Genomic DNA, 16,694 nt, shown 5'->3' on the forward strand with positions numbered 1-16,694 from the left:
CGGAAAATATTTTTATTTGGTTCTGTGTAAAGTGATGACAGTTATCTCTCAGTACAATAGCTAGAGATCTTCGTGGAGAGTGAACGATCCAGGTGTCTCTAGTGGCCTGTAAGTCATTGAGTCTCAGGCTATCCAGTGATTGATAGCATGAGCAGTGACACGTGTCTCTAGTGGCCTGAAAGTCATTGAGTCTCAGGCTATCCAGTGATTGATAGCATGAGCAGTGACACGTGTCTCTAGTGGCCTGTAAGTCATTGAGTCTCAGGCTATCCAGTGATTGATAGCATGAGCAGTGACACGTGTCTCTAGTGGCCTGTAAGTCATTGAGTCTCAGGCTATCCAGTGATTGATAGCATGAGCAGGGACACGTGTCTCTAGTGGCCTGTAAGTCATTGAGTCTCAGGCTATCCAGTGATTGATAGCATGAGCAGTGACACGTGTCTCTAGTGGCCTGTAAGTCATTGAGTCTCAGGCTATCCAGTTATTGATAGCATGAGCAGGGACACGTGTCTCTAGTGGCCTGTAAGTCATTGAGTCTCAGACTAACCAGTGATTGATAGCATGAGCAGTGACCCAGCTATCTCTGGCCTGTAAGTCATTGAGTCTCAGGCTTCCCAGTGATTGATAGCATGAGCAGTGATCCAGGTGTATCTAGTGTCTCAGGATACCCAGTGGTCTCAGACGTTTACCACTTCGGTGAAACCCACGAGCACGGGTATGGTGCTGATAAACCTAGAAACATAATTGGGGCGAACCGGGATTTGAACCCACAATCATAGGTTTCTGGCCAAGGGACGCAACTCTGAACGGCAAATGGTGGCGCCTTAGACGACTGGGCCACCCGTGCCCCCTGTTTGTAATAAGAAACATGCTGTTGTACTGTGATGAATGTAGACGCTGTATGATAAGTGTAGATACCATGTGATACATGTAGATGCTGTGTGATACATGTAGATACCGTGTGATACATGTAGATGCTGTGTGATACATGTAGATACCATGTGATACATGTAGATGCCGTGTGATACATGTAGACACTGTGTGATACATGTAGATACCATGTGATACATGTAGACGCTGTGTGATACGTGTAGATACCGTCTGATACATGTAGATACCATGTGATACATGTAGACGCTGTGTGATACATGTAGACACTGTGTGATACATGTAGATACCATGTGATACATGTAGACGCTGTGTGATACATGTAGATACCGTCTGATACATGTAGATGCCGTGTGATACATGTAGACACTGTGTGATACATGTAGATACCATGTGATACATGTAGACGCTGTGTGATACGTGTAGATACCGTCTGATACATGTAGATACCATGTGATACATGTAGACGCTGTGTGATACATGTAGACACTGTGTGATACATGTAGATACCATGTGATACATGTAGACGCTGTGTGATACGTGTAGATACCGTCTGATACATGTAGATACCATGTGATACATGTAGACGCTGTGTGATACATGTAGATACCGTGTGATACATGTAGACGCTGTGTGATACATGTAGATGCCGTGTGATACATGTAGATACCGTGTGATACATGTAGATGCCAAGGTTTGCACTAGCTTGAAAAGAACTTGATATGAATCTGCCTGCAACATGTCTTAACATTTGATAGAATTTCTTGAAATGAACTTGAATTTGACAAATATGTCAATTCATAAAAATAAATATATTATTGGACTTTTGTCAATACATGTGATTATGGTGGGATGTCATGATGCAAAAGAATGGCTGGATAATTGATCTATAAATAATACTGAGACACTGGTGTGCGTACTCTGAAGTTGAAATTTTATCATTATGCAAACGTATAAAGTCAGAAGGAATGTGTGCATAGTCGGAAAGAAATGTGAACATTTGTCACTTATACTGTAACCATAGAGTTCTTGATATTTTTTGCCATTAAACAATATAATCACGTGACTAACGATGGGTCCGGATAGTCCTGTGGGTACTCGGGTCCTACTCTGTACCCACCCGACCCAAGTACCGGAGTTACCCGTCCCAGCCCTACCAGTCTGACAATGAAAGAAAGTAAGAATGTTTTGCGGGTAATGCATCTGCTTGAATACACTATAATTTCATGTTAGCCTTGAAGAGTGTGATCATTGCCATGAACAGGCCTTAAAACGGCCTTACTTTTAGGTGTATCAAGTTTTGTCTGAATGATTGATGGACACTTTATTCTGTTTTGTTGTTGTTTGTTTGTTTTTTAACGCGTACTCAGCAATATTCCAGCTATATAACAGCGGTCCGTTAATAATCAAGTCTGAACCAGTGATTGACATCATGAGCATCGGTCTGCACAATTGGGATCAATGACATGCATCAACTAAGTCTGAATACACGTCGCCTCTTACGGCAAGCATGGGATGCTGAAGATCAATTCTAACCAGGATCTTCACAGGTTCTCCTGTTTTGAAAGACATGTGGAAGCAATAATGGTTTGTGCCGTACATGTCACGGTGTCTATGAGTCACATCATTTGACAGTCATTGCATGCTAGTCTGAACAGTCATTTTCTGTTTCCTTGAAGAAACGGCCAAAACTCCACACAAAAAATAGTATATAAATAATAATAATAGGTTATATTGCTTATATTTCCACACCACTCAGGGGCATGCTCAAAGTGCAATTATTACCCCTTTCTCTAGATCAGTGTGCACTCAAGAATCATTCTCAGCTCCCTGGGGAGTATACAATCCAAGCTGCTTGTTAGGCGCTAGAAGGTTTATAACATGTCAAATATGGAAGACATGTTTTTCCTTGATGACAAGCATGATCTTGTGACACAGGCCTCTTTGAAATGCAACCTTTTAAAGTATGACTAGAATCGTCACATGTCGTTTAATCAAAGCAACATGTTAAAATTCTCGGTCAAACCATCAACACTAGTGTGTATATTTCAAATAATGTATTCTAATAGGAATCATTTGAAACATCTGAGCATTAAACTAGTTTGTTTATATATGAACGATTTGGCATGCGATAGTAATCTAGGGAGGTTCAAACTGCTGTTTGTTGACACAGTGGCGCCAACCTGACGATGACCCAACACTGAAATTAGGGACTGTTCCTAATCTGTGAAAAAAAGATACAGCAAAGAATTCATGATAAATTGTCACGGAAATTTAGATCAAAAAGAAGTTTTCTGTTTAAAACATTTGCTCTCATTGTGAGAAATTTATATAAGAAAAGGAAACGATTATGACTAGGGTTTGTGCATTTGGACTCTTATTCTTATTGCTTTTAGGGTAGTATTCATAGAGAATCTCACCCGAGTGTCTTTTGATATCAAATATATCAACATTGGTTAATAAAAGTGGAAATACTCCGAGGCTTGCTGGGGAGTTTTTCCACTTTTATCAAGGAGTGTTGATATATTTGATATCAAAATAACTCGGGTGAGATTTTATTTATCATCCAACATCATTCTTCCAACTTTTGCAGTTTGTAGACAGTAATAAGCAGTATCTTAGTGTAAAAGGTACTGCTAACAGCTTCAGAAGCAGAGCCATTACTGATGTCATTTGATTGTGACGTCATGGTAACCAAACATTTCACAATGGCCTGAAAAACATTGTGATGCAATTTCATTGCAAGGGATAGATACAATGCATGTAGATATCGCTTGATCTCACTGTAGCATATATCCTGTGGGAGCCAGTTTTGGATGATAAACATTGGTCAGTAACGTTTGGTTTCAAACTTAAGAATTTCAAAAAGTCTACCAAGAAGTGAACACGTATAGATAAGAATTTTAAATTGAGAGTTTAAATCTGTAAAACTTTCTTGAAATGTTTTACAAATATTATCATTTATGAAAATCATGCGATTCACAGCAGCTTCAAATAATGTCAGTCAGTAAGTATTTTCTAAACAATTTCTGATTTCGCAATTTTGACTAAAGTACTAATGGAAATGAAAAAAACCTGTTTTGCTGGATTTAATAATCGCCACAAAGCATTACGTATATGTAGATGTAAATACGAAATAACAAAACAACTGGAAAAGTACTAGTCTGGATTTGCTAGTTTTATCTCAGTGCTAAATACAAAATGTACTTTACAGGAGGTAATTTGTAGGCACTTTCAACATTCAAAAATTAAACTAAGTCCAAATTGACATGGCAGAAACAGGCTATAGGCATTATGCAAATTAGCCTGGATTTTTTTTATCAAAACAACAATAAAAATAACAGCTATGTTTATGTACATAATAATAATGCCATGTAAGTTGTTGTTTGAGAAGGGAATATGTTACTTTTACGTTCTGATATTTTGACGATGACTCACTATCCCACAATGCCACTCACAAATCACTAACCACTGACAAATCACATGCACGTGTGTTTCAAGCACTTGTTTTCACCTGTCAAGGTGTCATAGGTCATGGACATTCACCTTGATCTACTAACACCTGGTTATGCTCAGTTTCACAATAGTCTGTTTTGTTCATATTTTTACACACTTTTACGTGTAAAAAGACATAAAAACCTTTCATACGCTGTATTTGTGGCAAGGCCCAATTAGTACTAATTGAGTTGTTTGCATATTTATATATTTTGTATATTAACTGCATTTACTTAAAATAGGAGATCGAAAAATCTGGGGTTATTTTCATTTCCGTGAGTACTTTAGTTAAGAGAGTATGTAAACATGTGCAATGAATAAAATTAAACGATTTGAAAATAAAAAGTGGTGGAGATGCCGGGGATCGAACCCGGGGCCTTTCACATGCGAAGCGAACGCTCTACCACTGAGCTACATCCCCTTGTTCCGGAGAGAGGAATTTTATAAATTACTTTGCTGTTAAAATTTTCTAGCGTTACTCTATCTAAAATCAAATCGTTGAATGAACATCTGTGTTGTACACGTGTAACTGTAATTATGATAAATGATTGATGATATTAATGATTCTGAATGTTACATTGAACATGTGTTATTAATATCGACAGGCACTACACAAGAAGCGAAGGGAGATAATTGCTGTAGCTCGAGTATCACAATGTAAATTTCAAGGGAGCCTGAATCATCTAGGCAACAGTGGGTCAATCTCCCGAACACGGAAGTAAATTCGTACTCTTATGATGTCCCGAGCAAGATAAAATAGTTTCATTCCGTTTAGACGAGCACACGGATGGACACGTTGTTTAAGATAAAGTATTAAAGTAAATCAACTGAAATATTGTACATTATACTGTATTGGAAGATACACATTATAGGCCTAATATTTTGTGTCTCGACAGTTGTTTGTTTTGGCATTACCGTACAAAATAACCTGCCCGGTCAATCAAAGTATACACCCGTGTTTGGGGGTCGCTTAAATGAAACAAACACGAAATGGTTCTTCGATGGTGATGTATTTCATATGGGCAACGAATTTGCGGTGTTTCAGCGAATGTTGTCACCGTAGTAACGTTTTGATAACGTTTGACTTTTTGTGGTCAAATCCAATTTTCAAGATTTGACCGGCAGTTTAGAAGTAGTCGCCGATGATATAAGACATATTTTATTTTGACATCTCTAATTTAAAGAATAAAAAGAACATGTTTATGTCTGTCTACTGTATAGTGTTTAAAACTTCCTGGGTGTATTAAATTAACTTTTCATTAAATTTTAATTTGCACAAGAAGGATGTATGACTTAGCTGGATTATTTCGACAATAATAATTATAAGAACGGATTGTTCACCGCAATGTATGTGTGCAAACTCTCACCCTCGTGTATTTTGACATCAAATATGTGGACACGAGTCAACAGAAGGTTTAATTTTAGACTTTTGATGACGAGGGTTCGTACGTATACTTGATATCAAAAGACATGAGGGTGAGATTCTACTTATCATCCCAAATAATTTTTCCAACTTTTTCAGTTTGTAATTAAGAAATAAACGACGAGTACATTACCTTTTATTGTTTGTTTAATTATCAGCCACCAACAAATATAGGTGTATACTTTCTTTTGTCCGGCAGTATATCCCATATCGGTATTTTAATAGGATGTCATTGTTTAAACGTAAACAAATGTGTTTTGTCAGATAATAAATACATTTTATTTTTTTTAAATGTCTTTCTAATAAGGAAATATATATTTAGCAGTGCATAGTTTTTCCCAAGGTGAATAAGATTGTAGTCAAAACGGTTTCATGTCAGAACGGTCTCAAAACGCAAGAGTCAAAAGGGCCACACAAAAATTCAAAATGGCGACAAACCCATGGTCAAAAGGGCCACAAGAAATTCAAAATGGCCACAAACCCATGGTCAAAACGGTCACAAAAAATTCAAAATGGCCACAAACCCATAGTCAAAACGGCAACAACAAAAAAGTCAAAATGTCCATGATAATAAATGAATGTGAGTATAAATGTTAGATGTTGTTACAATGTATTGTCTTCCAGTAGAGTTCACGGGTTGTTTTAACCAATCTCATCACTTTACTTTCATCTGTGTACTGACCAGCGTACTAATCTGTTGTGAAAACATGAATGAACTTTTATCCCAATGAGGAAACCCTTTAGTGTTTTTATTTCAAACGAATCCTACACAAGGATGTCCTGTTCATGTGGCCGCGTTTCGGGTGTGAAGAGTGAGTGAGTATGGTTTTACGCCGCTTTTAGCAATATTCCAGCAACATCAAGGCGGGGGACATCAGAAATGGGCTTTACACATTGTACCCATGTCGGGAATCGAACCCGGGTCTTCGGCGCGACGACCGAACACTTTAACCACTAGGCTACCCCACCGCCCCTCGAGTGTGAAGACCCTGCTCTGTTTTAATTTACCTACAAAATATTATGTTAGTATTGATGACTCCTGCCCCTCAATATCTGATGTGCAGCATCCACTTACATTTGACCTAGATGTTATCACATTCAAATAATGCGTGCAGCAACCAGTTTAGTGATAATGATTCATAGACCGCTGATAAACAGCCAGATGAGGTTGGTAGTGGTTAATACATGCACATGCACGAACTCGAGCACAGAAAAAGTTTCACACTTCACTCAGATAATCAGGTCCATGCGTGAAGGTCAAGGAGACCTAATTGTGGACATCATCCTACTATGTCATGCACAGATGTCTCAGATGAAATTCCAGTGTTTCATTAAACAAATCTTAAACATGAAAATTTGAAAACAATCAATGTTTAGTAAATGTTTGTTTGTTGTTTAATGACGCACTCAGCAATAGTCCAGCTATATGACGGTAAATAACTGAGTCTGGACCAGACAACCCAGTGATTGACGTTATGAGCATCGATCCACGCAATTGGGACACGATGACATGCATCAACCAAGTCAGCGAGCTTGGCCACCCGATCCCGTTAGTCGCCTTTTACGACAAGCATAGTCGCCTTTTACGACAAGCATGGGTTGCTGAAGACCTATTCCACCCCCGGATCTTCACGGGTGAATGTGGTTTAACGTCACCTAGAACAGTATTTCATCTATATCACGGCGTGTCGGCATAATGTGGGAGGAAACACCGAAGTAATACAAGCCTCAGACCTTTAATTACCTTTTCGGTGAAATCAACGAGCAGGCTATCGTGCTGACAAACCAAGAAACATGATCAGGGGAATTCCGACCCACGATCATAGCTTTCTCTCACGCCTAAGGGAGAGAACTCTGCACAGCTATTTACGGCGCCTTAGACGGTTGGGCTGCTGTGTCCTAGATAATGTTCGTCCTAAGCTGGGATACCTGTAGCTTTCCAAATTTAATTCACTTAATCGAGATACGGGTACGACTGTAGCATATGACGTCGAAATGCGCTATGCGGAGTTTCGTCCCTCGGTTGAGCCAGAATCTACCTTTATGACTGAGATGACGTTCAAAGCTGCGTTAAATTAAGCACACCCATTCAATTCTCCTACAGAATCCTACAGACTTAAGCATGAGTTTTACAGGTATTTTGATACTGCACTGTAGGCCAGGTTGTCAAAGTAGCTTATGAACCATTGTCAAAGATAAAATAGTGACACGTGACAATCCAGTCGGTTTTAGTCTCCTCCTACGGCATGCTATAGGTTACTGCAGGCCAAGCCTAACCCGTAATCACCACTGGGGATTTGAGATGGAATTAACTTAAACAGTAACACTGATATTACTTGCTTGATATTACTATAACTCGTCAACTATATGTTACAGTTCTCGTGACAAGGCGAAAACTCGTGGAAGAATTCCCGTATAGCCTTCGACCTCGAGACATACAGGAATTCTCACACTCGTTTCGTAAAATAAATGTGACACACATCTCTCTGTATATAGTATGACCTGTAGATGTTTATTTAGCATAGTCTGTAGATGTTTATATAGTATAGCCCCTAGATGTTGATATAGTGTAGCCAGTAGATGTTTATATAGTATAATCTATATATGTTTATATAGTATAGCCTGTATATGTCTATTTAGTATAGCCTGTAGATGTTTATATACTATAGCCCCTGTATGTTAATATAGTGTAGCCAGTAGATGTTTATATACATGTAGTATAATCTATACATGTTTATATAGTGCAGCCTGTATATGTTACATAAAGTATAGCCTGTAGATGTTTATATTGTACAGACTGTAGATGTTTATCTTTGTATAGCCAGAATATGTTTATATAGTATAAGAAGTAGATGTTTATGTAGTATAGCCTGTAGATGTTTATATAGTATAGCCCCTGTATGTTTATATAGTATAGCCTGTATATGTCTATTTAGTATAGCCTGTAGATGTTTATATACTATAGCCCCTGTATGTTAATATAGTGTAGCCAGTAGATGTTTATATACATGTAGTATAATATATACATGTTTATATAGTGCAGCCTGTATATGTTACATAAAGTATAGCCTGTAGATGTTTATATTGTATAGACTGTATATGTTTATCTGGTATAGCCAGAATATGTTTATATAGTATAGCAAGTAGATGTTTATGTAGTATAGCCTGTATATGTTTATGTAGTATAGCAAGTAGATGTTTATGTAGTATAGCCTGTATATGTTTATATAGTATAGCCTGTATATGTATATGTTTATATAGTGTAGCCTGTATATGTTTATGTAGTATAGCCTGTATATATTTATATACTATAGCCTGTATATATTTATATAGAACAGCCTGTATATGTTTATATAGTATAGCCTGTATATGTTTATATAGTATAGCCTGTATATATTTATGTAGTACAGCCGATTTATATATGTTTAAATAGTATACCGCCGTGATATTGCTGGAATATTGCTAAAAGCGACGTAAAACCATGCTCTTGTTTGTTTGTTTGTTTGTTTGTTGTTTAACGCCACACTCAGCAATATTCTAGCTATATTGACGGTGATCTATAAATAATCGAGTCTGGACCAGATAATCCAGTGATTGACATCATGAACATCGTTTCACGCAGTTGGGATTGATGACATGCATCAACCAAGTCAGCGAGCCTGACCACCCGATCCCGTCAGTCGCATCTTACAAGCATATTCGCCTTTTAAAAACCGATATTTGTTTAAATAGTATAGCCTGTGGATGTTTATATAGTATAGCCTGTATATATCTTTCTGGTATGCCGCCGTGATATTGCTAGAATATTTTGTTCAATAATGCTACTCCCTCACTTTCTAGTATGGCCCGTAGGTTGTTATATAGTATTGCCTATAGAGATTATACAGTTTGTCCCGTATATGTTTATATAGGTAAGGATAAATTTATGGATCACTGTTAGAACCTTGTAATAAAGAAGTTCTTCTTCCATAAATCTTATCCTTAATTAGAACTCCAACTTCCAAATGCCTGTCAAAGAAGTTATGTTTATATGAAACCAACTTATTTTATAGCAATACCTATACTCTACTTTTAGTTTGAAATAAAAATATTTCCGGACGGTCCACTTTTACACATTGTCCGGATAGCTGTTCTGTTTGAATGACTGTGAAGAAATATCAAATATTCTAGTATCTTTATTGATATTTTATTTCATTATTATCTCGTGAACGTAATGTCCTGAGGTCACACAGTATAGAAAGTTCAATCTTACGTCATCAAACAACACTTCGTGTGGTATTCTCTACACTACATTACGCCCAGGTAAAATCTCAGGTACTTCTGATACCTGTAACAAAAACTGTTCAACACGAACATGAAAAGGGTAGGTATAAATAAAACCCAACCTATCCCTTAATCGCTAAAATGACTAGCTTATTGAGACTGTAAGATTACCACACAAAGCAGCCGTGCAGGTGGGCAGCTTCTTGCCGGGGGAGGTCGGACCTTAACGAGTGCAGGAGCACACTTTGAAGTTCAGCGCGGACTTAAAGGCACAGCATGGGACGACACGCTGGTTTAAACTGAGGCGTGCCTTCTTTGTAAGTTGTCTCAGAGATTACGGAATCTTACGCCCACAATCAGAAAACTACATTATATGTGCTTAAAAGTGATTAATCGGTACGTACGCAATCTATGTGGCGAACTATCGCCAAATTAAATCGTGCCGTTTTAATTTCCACCAAATCTGCATACTTCTGAAAATTACTTCCTCACAGACATACTCTAACTTACTCAAGATAGCACATGTACTTTTGTACCAAATGGAAAAAAAACAATATTAAAAAATGAAAAAAACCTACTCGTGATGTATATATACTGGTGGAAAAGAACTGTGTAACACTTAGTGTTAGACACAGTGCAATGAAATGCTCTCATGGGTTCCGAGCCTTGACTTATCTACCAAATACGCGTTGGAAACAATGCATACAAACACTTCGCAACATTTGATGCTGACGTGTTGAATTTGCATGCACCCTATTTCAAATGTATTGACAGTAAAGCTTATTTCCCCATATTTTTCATTGTTCCCTTATTCGTTTCCATCAGCATATAATAGCGATGGGCGCCAGTGCTAAATGCACTTCTACAATTCGAAATACTTGTGCTAAATCAAAAAGCGTAGACTCAGATAATTGTCAGTTCTTCTTCCGGATATGGTTCCTCCTAAAAATGTTAATTTACCTCTTGAAATTAAAGGAGTAAAACTCTGTGAAGATCCGGAGTAGAATAGGTCTTCTGAAACCCATACCTGCCGTAAGAGGCGACTATGCTTGTCGTAAGAGGCAACTAACGGGATCGAGTGGTAAGGCTGGCTGACTTGGTTGAAGCATGTCATCGTATCCCAATTGCGTGGATCGATGCTGATGATGTCAATGGCTGGGTTGTCTGGTCCAGACTCGATTCTTTACACAACGCCGTCGTACAACCGGAATATTGCGGAGTGCGGCGTTAAAGGACAACAAAAAACATGGTCTACATGTCATGTTATATCTATAGACATGTATTATAAAAAAAGATATTCAACGTAGATGTATCATGTGGACATTTGAATACGTCCTCACCCACTAGTCATCATCCAACAGAACAAGGAACGAGGGTTGCCTGAAGAGTTCCGAGCCTAACTCAGATGGACTTCAATAATTGATTTGGTTGCTAGTTATTTTTTCAACATAATACCCCCCGAGGTCCACGCATTGCTGCCAACGACGCTGTAGTGCCTAGATCCCATTGCTGTTGAAGGCTTCCTTCTGGTGGAGTAAAGGGTCATCCACAGCAGAAATGACGTCATCATTTGCTTGCCAGACACTTGTTTGGAGGCGGAAATCTGACGGCTCCAAATCTGGTGAATACCGAGGATGTTCAAGAGCCACAGTCATGCATTACAGGCATGGCGACAACAGACTTGTGCACATGTGTATTGTCCTGATGAAACAACACACCTTTAGTGAGTTTTCCTCGACGTTTAGCCTTGATATTCTCCCGCAGTTGTATGAGCAGATTAACATAATATTGGCCATCAATTATCTGACCTTTCTGAAGGTAGCCCACCAGTAGGATTCTTTTGGAATCCCAAACAACCGACGCATGGAGTAACTGATGAAATAGGCTTTGACTTGCTCTTCGTCGGAGATGTTAGATGTTTCCACTGTTTTGACTTTTTTTGGTCTCTGGCAGATAGTGGTGAACCCAAAACTCATCCATGGTTACAAATTGTTCAGGGGCGGTCGGGTAGCCTAGTGGTTAAAGCGTTCGCTCGTCACGCCGAAGACCCGGGTTCGTTTCCCGACATGGGTACAATGTGTGAAGCCCATTTCTGGTGTCCCCCGCCGTGATATTGCTGGAATATTGCTAAAGGCGGCGTAAAACCATACTCACTCACTCACTACAAATTGCTCAACAATATTAGCTAGCTGGGTCTGTTTCAAAATGACGTAAATTCTGACGAGATGTGATAAACCTGGCGCGTTTCAGACCAGGTGTCAGAAGCCTTGGAGCAAAGTTCCATGCTGAGAACTCTGTCGTGCCCAGTTCATTACACAGGATGTTCTCAACTCTCGTGAGATATGCCCACTGTTTTGGCCATGTGACGTATAGCGAGTTTTCGACCACCCATAATCATATCATGTATTTTATCAACATTTTCGTTCGTGGTGGCAGTTGAAGGTCTTCCTGATCCTGAAGCATCTTCGAGGATTTCTACCCCTCGGGAACTGCTGCCCAAATCCTAATAGTGGCAAAGGAAGGCGCAATTCCCTATATTGACTTGTACCATATGTTTCTGTGTTGTTTTTTGTCTCAGGTGAACAATTGACTGTAGAAAAGGTCTTCAACAACCCATGCTTGCTTTAAAAGGCGACTATGCTTGACGTAAGAGGCGACTAACGGGCCATACTAGAAAATGAGGGAGTAGCATTTTTTAAGCAATATTCTAGCAATATCACGGCGGCATACCAGAAAGATATATACAGGCTACACTATATAAACATCTGCAGGCTATACTATTTACACATATATCGGTTTTTAAAAGGCAAATATGCCTGTAAGATGCGACTGACGGGATCGGGTGGTCAGGCTCGCTGACTAAGTTGATGCATGTCATCGATCCCAATTACGTGGATCGATGCTCATGATGTCAATCACTGGATTGTCTGGTCCAGACTCCATTATTTACAGACCGTCGTCAATGTAGCTAGAATATTGCTGAGTGTGGCGTTAAACAAAAAAACAAAACAAAAAACAAACAAGAGTATGGTTTTACGTCGCTTTTAGCAATATTCCAGCAATATCACGGCGGTATACTATTTAAACATATACATATCGGCTGTACGACATAAACATATACAGGCTATACTATATACACATCTACAGGCTATACAGGCTAAACAACAAACAAAAAAAACTTGAAGACAGCGCGGTAGCCAATTTTACCTAGTCACTTTGATGCCTGTAGAACTATGCTACCTGGTTGTGAATTTGGTTCAAATGCAGCACGTAAGCATAGAACGTATTGTACTTAATACAACCAAACTGTTAAGAGTGTACTATACAGCCTTCGTAGTTAAGCTCAGAAGGTTTCAGCCATCTCCATCAATTTGATTTTTTAAAGATTAATTTTAACAAATTCTCAAATATTACAAATGTGATGTTAGAAGTTCATTTCATAACCTTTAATCACTATACGAGTATTATCATTTTTCAATGCCGTATCTAAACGCTCCGCCAGCGCATGAAACATTTCTCCTCCTATGCACCTGTATCCCGTTAGGCACCTAAACAATTTATTTAATTAACAGGTATTATTTGACATTCACACCAAGAAATCCTGATATGTAGGTAAAATCGTTTAGGCAAACAGCATAGGTAATTAGACGGATGTTTACTATTTCGCGATACGCCATCATCAAGGGGTCTTTCAACTTCAAGGGAATGTTGAGTAAAGGTGAAAGACGAAAACAAATGACAATTGTTTACTTGGGTAATTACACTGTGTTATGGGTTATTTTTAGCACCACAGATATATGGTTATGGCGAAATAACTGCCTACTAATATGAGTAAAAATATTATGTAGAAAAATATAGATGATATGAATGTCTCATATGTTTAATTACGAATTCTGACAAGGTCGTGTCATCTTATTCATGATTTCAAACCATGTGAGATCTACCAAGAAGTAAAAGGCTAAAATATTGGCCTCGTGCCCATAATTACAAACCTGAGATTCTAGTTTCACATGTAGCACATGTTGTGTCACCCTAGGCAGGTGAACTTGTTCGAAGTATGCCCATATTCACCTAGCAGTAAATGGATAAACGTTAGGATGAGACGGTAACTGAGACTCTTAAGACTGCTTCTATCGTAAATCTGGCACAGCTACTTAAGTCCAGGTAAAGGTAACGCTGTATAAAGAGCAGCTAAAAGTTTACACGATGACTACGTCGAGGTAAAAGTAGGACTATCTTATGTCGAGGTAAAAGACGTACCATTATATGTCGAGCTAAAAGCAGCATATCTTATGTCGAGATAAAAGTGGAAATATCTTATTTCGAGGTAAAAGAAGCACCATTTTATGTCGATGTAAAAGCAGCATTAACGTACGTCGAGGCAAAAGTAGCAGTATCTTATGTCGAGGTAAAAGTAGCAATATCTTATGTCGAGGTAAAAGTAGCGCTATCTTATTGCCGGATAAAGATAGTACTTGCAAGTTCTGGTAATAGGTATACTGTCTAAAGTTGAAGTAAATAAGAGCCCACTAATTGTAAGATCAGTTTTATGAAACACTGTCGTAGGTCTTGGAAAAAGTAACAATTAAAAGCACGTGTTCAGTTTAGTTACAGATTCACTCAGAGAAAACACGACGTGAAACAATTATCCCTCCATGCGTCGTAAAGGTTAATGAAACTTACAAGAAAGGGAGTATTATTTATATTTCCGCTTCCGAACCATTCATGTATTTACATTAACTATTTCGTCAATGAAGGATGAACAGAACCCTCACGCCTACAAAATGATAAAATGAAAGTCACACCTCCCTCCAGAGAAGCATCCTTTGTTATAAAGACACAATGTACATGGCAACATATGCTCCACTGCAGAAAGTAACGGGCGAAGGTGGAGGCGTTCGTCCTCGTCATGCGTCGAGTATGCGAGTAGTCGTGACCGTTTACTTAAAGACGTGACCTCGTCGACCTGAACGTCACGCGCGAGCGACGATCCGCCCATCTTGAGAAAGATCACTGTGACTTACCCACGGACAAACCATACGCCTTATAGTCCAGCTTCCTCGTGGTAGTATGTTTAGGTGCGTGGTAGTACAGTCATTCATCCCATGTTGACACTGGTCAAATTAACTTTCTAATGGACAAACACAAGGGACTTGAACTGCTAAGCCTGATGGCATACATTCTGTGCAGATCATTGTCTTGTGTTTCCTCATCTTAATTACCCCTTTCTTTCAACGCAGTTCTTTACAAGAGACTTGTGACGATTCAGGGGTAGTGTTGAATGTACTGAGTGAGTTGAGTTTAACGCCGCTTTTAGCATTATTCCAGTTATAACACGGCGTGGCAGCTTAATGTGGGAGGAAAGCCCGAAGTGATGCAGGAATCAGACGTTTACCACTTCGGTGAAACCCACGAGCACGGGTATGTGGCTGACAAACCTAGAAACATAATTGGGGCGAACCGGGATTCGAACCCACAATCATAGGTTTCTGGCGTGCCCAAGGGACGCAACTCTGCACAGCGAATCGCGGCGCCCTAGACGACTGGGCCACCCGTGCCCCCTTGTTGAATGTAGAGCCAATGGAACTACATAATTGTTATGTTACATAAAGTTTTATGGAAAGGGTTAACGGTAGACATGTGGGGGCACTTTCAACTTTGAGGCTTCAGTGGCAAAAAAGTCATATCCGGCCCCGGAAGCAATTCCCTATTTTGACTTGTACCATATATTTCTGTGTTTTTTTTTGTTTCAGGTGAACAATTGACTTGCCTTGTATGTGTTTGTGACGGGTGCCGTCGGCGGGGCAGGATACTCTTACCTCACGAACACCTCCTACCATCACTATTTCATAGTGATTCATGAACACATGCTTATGATATAGTCGGAATCGTACCGTGGACTCATGCTTTCAGTAGGGGTTTCTTATGGGTATGAACATGTGTTTTTGGTTTATATTTCCTTCCATCGACAGGGGGCACGGGTCGCCAAGTCGTCTAAGGAGCCGCGATTCGCTGAGTAGAGGTGCGTCCCTTGGGTACGCCAGAAACCTATGATTATGGGTTCGAATCACGATTCGCCTTGATTATGTTTCTAGATTTGTCGGCACCACACCTGTGCTCGTAGGTTTTCAGTGGTAAACGTCTGAGACCTGCATCACTTCAGGCTTTCCTCCCACATTAAGCTGACACGCCGTGATATAACTGGAATACTGTTAAAATCTGCGTTAAACCCAACTCACTCACTCACTCACTCACTCACTCACTCAACCACCCACCCACTCACCCACTTACCATCGACTGGTACTCAAGCAACACAACATGGGGAAATAGACAGGCATCGATGTTTTAGTAAAAGAACTGGTCAACGTTTGTACCATTTGTATCCAGATGACTTGCATGCATTTGTAATGTCAGTTTCACATGTTCTGAAGAATTCGACCTGTCACTTTGTTCTGGGGAAATCTTCATGCCACGTTCACAATCTACAGTTTACTTTGTACTGGAGAAACCAACATGTCAAACCTCCATGTCTTTCAACCAAAAAAATATATTAACAGTGACTGTTAGTGAATGTATGTACTTCACCCGCGTTAAAATGACCTTCTACCTTGAATGGATGTGCTCT

At 39.3% G+C, this 16,694-nt stretch overlaps 1 non-coding gene across 1 annotated transcript; it reads right to left on the reverse strand.

The window, feature by feature from the left end:
- Positions 1-4,732: 4,732 nt before the first annotated feature.
- On the reverse strand, positions 4,733-4,804 carry Trnaa-cgc (transfer RNA alanine (anticodon CGC)). The gene has a single exon. It is a non-coding gene; the product is annotated as a tRNA-Ala (tRNA).
- Positions 4,805-16,694: the final 11,890 nt, after the last annotated feature.

This window comes from Haliotis cracherodii, unplaced genomic scaffold, assembly GCF_022045235.1.
Source record: "Haliotis cracherodii isolate W230 unplaced genomic scaffold, xgHalCrac1.p SCAF_13, whole genome shotgun sequence".
Taxonomy (NCBI): domain Eukaryota; kingdom Metazoa; phylum Mollusca; class Gastropoda; order Lepetellida; family Haliotidae; genus Haliotis; species Haliotis cracherodii.